Below are 5,383 nucleotides of genomic sequence, written 5' to 3' on the forward strand. Positions count from 1 at the left end.
GTGATTGAAGGCTATTATATCATATTTAAAAGTTTGCCACCGTATCCTTTATGTTTAGAGGCTAATTAAATGAGTGACTGAGAATGATTCCCCCATTCTCAACATTTTTTATTTTCTCAATTGAACTCACCTCTCTCTCTCTCTCTCTCTCTCTATATATATATATATATATATATATATATATATATATATATATATATATATATATATATATATATATATATATTATTAAACATCAAAATATTTGGTAACTTAATTTTTAAATATCGTATTTATCATTTATATACTTTCAAAATTTCGTATATATCTTTCTTAAATATCAAAATATCAATTTTAAATCCTATATACTATTCTTAAGCATCAAAATCAATGTTAATATTTAACATATCATTTATCTACAACATGAAAATAATCAACAACAATAAAAATTAAACAATCAATACATACATTTCATGGAAGAGAGCTGAAGAGGAAATTTTTTGTGGGCTGACATTCTAACAATATAGAAATAGACGTTCAATTATTATAGATGTAGAAATAATATGTTAAAATATTTTAACTATTAAATAATTATAATATATAAAAATTATTATAAACAGTTAAAAACATTGCAAAAAAGTTTTGGACAAATATGATATTGTAAATATTTATGAATGGTAAATATGATATTAAGAAATTAAACTTGACAAATATGATATTTTGATGTTTAAGAAAGACATATATGAAATTCTTCCTTTATAAAATAACCATTTGAAAAAAATAAGGGTTATTGTCATTGTAGCCCAACAAACTTTAGTATATTGGTTCTCCCGGTGACACTCATCCTAATCAGCAGATTTAGATGCCAACTCAATTGCCATGTATAACACCTAATGTAATGCTTTCTGTAGAACCCGAATTTGATCAAATCCCTTATTGTCTTCTGATGTTGTCTTCTCTAGCTCCAACGCTGTCTTCTTCGGTTCCGACGGTGGCATTGATGTTGACTCTGGTAGAATCGAACACCAATCTACGACTCAACACATCCACAAAACCACCAACTCTTCCTAAAACACGACAAGGCACCAACCCATCTCTACCACCGGATGTGGATTTAATGGCGCTATGGAAAAATAAGTCGACTAAAGAAATAATTGAGTTAATGTCTCAAGGTGTGCCTGCAGGATCTGATGTTTTCGACCTTGTTGGGATTCGTGTGACGATCTTGAACTGCGGAAGAAGGTTCAGTAGCTTCTTATTCAATCTCCCTATTATGGTTTTGTGAATTTGAACTCTAAATTGATAACATTATACATAAAATACAACGTTATGAGGGATGCACGCAGGGTGTTCGACAGAATGCGTGAACGAGACGTTAAGCTTATGGCATTCAATGAGAAAGGGCTACACAGATAACGGGGAACCCAATGCAGGTTTGTTGTTATACGAACAAATGAAAGAGTTGGGGTTAACTCTAAATAAGGATACTTTCTGATTACTTTTTTTAGCATGTGCCAGTGTTAATTCGATTCAAGAATGCTTCAAACACTTCAAATCAATGAAGAACGACTACAATCTAGATCCAAAAATTGATCATTATTTAGGGGTTATTGATGTTTTGGGGAAATATGGGCATCTAAACGAATCTTTTGAGTTCATCAAAAACATTCCTTTTAAACCTACATTTGAAATATAGGAATCATTGCTGAATTCTGCTCAAATCTATGGTGATCTCGAGCTCGAAGATCGAGCCATGGCATATCTTCAACCATCAATTGCATTACATAAACTTCCATTACTTAATCAATATGCAAGTAATATGATTTAAGGGAAGAAGAATAAAGTCTATGAATACCGAAATCGAGGGCGGTGGCCCTAATGTTCGCTCCACCATTGTCTTCTCAGCCACCCCCTTCTCTCTGTTTACACCCACCACCACATCAAAAATCTCACATACGCTTTCCAGGATTCTAGCTTTGGAATTAGAACATAGGAGAACTAAATGGAGTTAATGACGAAGAAGAAGCTCCGTTGTTACTATTCGTAAGCCCTTACGTCCCGATGTAAACTGATGGATTAGTTCTATCTTCGTGGCAATTAGGTTTTGGCTTACATGGCAACAATGAGTCGACTCACCATTGGGTCATTGTTGACTAACCTGCCTAGTTAGCAATTGACAAGGCACTGAAACCTTCAAAAATAGGTAAAGATACCAAATTAACCGGTAAAACACAAGTTCGTACCCTTCAAAGGTAAAAAAAAATCATACGGACTATTTAAACCAATATACTAAACATTGTTAGGCTACAGTGACAATAACCTAAAAAAATAATATTTAGAATATGCATTATGAAGTAGGCAAAAAAAGATTAAGTCCTAGTTTGTTTGCATCTTAATACCACTTGATAAGGGGTAGGTCTGTAAGATTCAGACTGTTGGTTTACCTCTTATTTTGTGTTCTTAATCTAAATTTTATCACTTACCGAATCAGACAGCCCATTTGAAAAGAAAAAAATAACGCCTCTTTCTATTTTACCCTAGTAATCGACTCGTTTCCCCCTTCTCTTTATTTCGCAAACGCCGACTCATCCTTCCTGGCATCTTCGATCGTGCGAGCTCTATTATCCCGTCCAACATCAGCCAGCAACCGCCACCTCTTGCGCCGCTATCTCCGACGACATCAGACGTTTCTCATTCTCTCACGCTTTCTATTCCTATTTCACATGACACCTCCTTTCTCCCTCGCACTGCATCTCCGGTCTGCAACCATCCGCCAACCCCTTCACCACCAGGCGGCCACCGCCTCGTCCTGCGATGCCACCTCCGCCAACGCCATTGGGAGCGCCGCCCTCTAGCTCTCTCAAATTCATCAATAACAGCTATCCGTAACATTTTTTCTCCTTCTGATCCCAATGGAATGTGTTAAAAAAATCACATATTGTCATGAATCTCATAGAGAACAAACTGGGTTTGTGATTTTATTGATTCTATTCCCATAAGCATTTTCTCCTTCTTGAGGGACATTCAATTTCGTTTCTGATGTATGAGAATTTTGGTTGAGATTCCACAAATAAGAATTGTGGATCACCTTTAAAATGATTGCAAATTTATGAGACTGAATACAGACAGAGAAATGGGAATTAGGAAAAATGGGAATTGGTGCTTGATATCTCTATTTTCAGTTCAATCATTTGATTCCAGTAAAGGTAAGCACACCAAAGAAAGTTTTTTTTATGCCTTTGATTGCATAAACTTTTTAGTTATGACTTGTGGAATGTTGTACAGATATACAACAAATTGGGTGGATTGTAGATACTTAATTCGGTTATATATTTTTCTTTTTATATGTTTCTTGTATGACATGTTTTTGCTTAATGAAATAAGAATATTAGCATGTTATGGGCTCACTAAATGAAAGTACAATGTTATATATTGAACATGTGGTGCCTATTAGTGGACGATATTTCATACCCACAAGCGTAGGGAGTTCATTAACATTAGATTTGTTATGGATGGAGGTTCTAAAAGATTTCACAAAGCAACGAAAGCATGAGTTTTGGGTATAATCAAGAAATGATAGTGTTATGTTTGATTTGGATTTATGTTTAATCTGGATTTTATATGGTGTTTGTAAATTTTATTATAGTTATTCAAGAAGTTGATTCGGTTATTTTATAAAAACGTTAAATTTAGCAAAAATAACATAGAAGCGTAAAATGGTCATTTTTATAATTCAGCACTGCAATTCAGAGGTTCCAACCAAACGACATTTGAAAATTCAGATCTTAAAAATTCAGAGTCTCTTAGAAATTCAGACCTCTTAAAAATTCAGCTCTTATAAATTCAGATCCTGTCAAACAACCCTTAAGCTCTAATGTTATAGTTTGATTGTACACATACACACACACACACATATATATATATATATATATATATATATATATATATATATATATATATATATATATATATATATATATATGTGTGTGTGTGTGTGTGTGTGTGTGTGTGTGTGTGTGTGATATATATATGTGTGTGTGTGTGTGTCCCACACATTGACATACTAGATATACCATTTCGGATAGTGCTCATTCCAAGTTTTTTGCAACCAAAATATCAAAAGTTTTTTTTATATCATGGAATCAACAAACCAGATTAGTTCTACTGATTCATGTACTTACATTTAAGTTTTTAAACGATTTTTTCGACATTAGATGTGTAGAATGTGTTCGGAATGGCATATTGTATGTTGATTTATTGTTAATCTTAGTCATCATGACCATATAAGTATCTTAAAATTGTTAGTACCACTCCATAAAGAGGAAATAAGTATAGATTACCTATTGAATATGGTTATGGTATGTGAAATAAGTTTCTAAAAATCCTTAGAGCTAATAAAGATTGTTTGGAATATGAAGAACTTATCTGAAACGTCTCTTCAAAATCATTTTTCTTTTTGTTTATGATATTGTTAAATTAAAGAAGTAATATTGATTTGTATTAAACCAATACCTATGAATTAGCCCTAAAATAAGAACTAGTGTGTTCGAAGATGCCCTTAATCAAATAGTATGGATGTTGCTAAAAAAATGAATTTTACGGACGACAAATGATATACTATCTACAAGTGCTTTCAGAATTGGTCTCTATAAAGGTGACTCTTAATTAAAAAATATGATTATAAATATTTTTTTTATGATACTAAAAGTAAACATTAGTTTTTGGTTGGATTTTTTTGTAGACTAGTTGCCATTTTATAATTTTTGTTATGAATATATTTTATAATGTTTGGAGGCATTTCACTTTTATAATACCTTTGTATTTTTTTAATCACAATCTCCGACATCTAGCGAGTCGAATGATGAGGATGCGATACTAATAAAATATGAACTGCTACGGCTCGAGGACAACTAACGAGGTATTGTTGATACCATAACGTTAGATATGATCCGATATTTTCAACGTGCGAATGAGCGAATGATAATACTGAAAATCCCATAACTGCTTTTTGTGGCCAAGGAGCATAGAAAAGTAGCATTGTATAATATGCAAATGTTCCTCATTACAAATTCTGAAGATATACGTCTGTTTGTGAGCACAATGGACGTCATCGAGGAAGCACGTAGGACAAGAGCAACAATAGAAGAACGAGTGTAAATGTTTGATATTGTGTTTTGCCTAATTGAGACATACATGAAATTGTTTCAAAGTCATGTAGACACTTCTACTTTGCACCGTATGTTGATGAACCAGTAACATTTGTATGCATTCTAAAAAATCAACGTTGAGTACATTCCAACGGGTGTTAGGGAAATAGGATCTTACCCATTTCACATTACCGATTTTGGCAAGTCACTCACATGCGGCAGCCGCATAGTCAACCGAATGTTTCTTCAAAATTAGA

General features: G+C 33.2%; 1 pseudogene; it reads left to right on the forward strand.

Annotated features, from left to right (window-relative positions):
- The first annotated feature begins 771 nt into the window (after window positions 1-771).
- LOC145008159 (pentatricopeptide repeat-containing protein At2g15690, mitochondrial-like) lies at window positions 772-3,677 on the forward strand (annotated as a pseudogene).
- Window positions 3,678-5,383: the final 1,706 nt, after the last annotated feature.

Source organism: Lactuca saligna, chromosome 8 (genome assembly GCF_052625555.1).
Source record: "Lactuca saligna cultivar CGN05327 chromosome 8, ASM5262555v1, whole genome shotgun sequence".
In the NCBI taxonomy this organism is placed as follows: domain Eukaryota; kingdom Viridiplantae; phylum Streptophyta; class Magnoliopsida; order Asterales; family Asteraceae; genus Lactuca; species Lactuca saligna.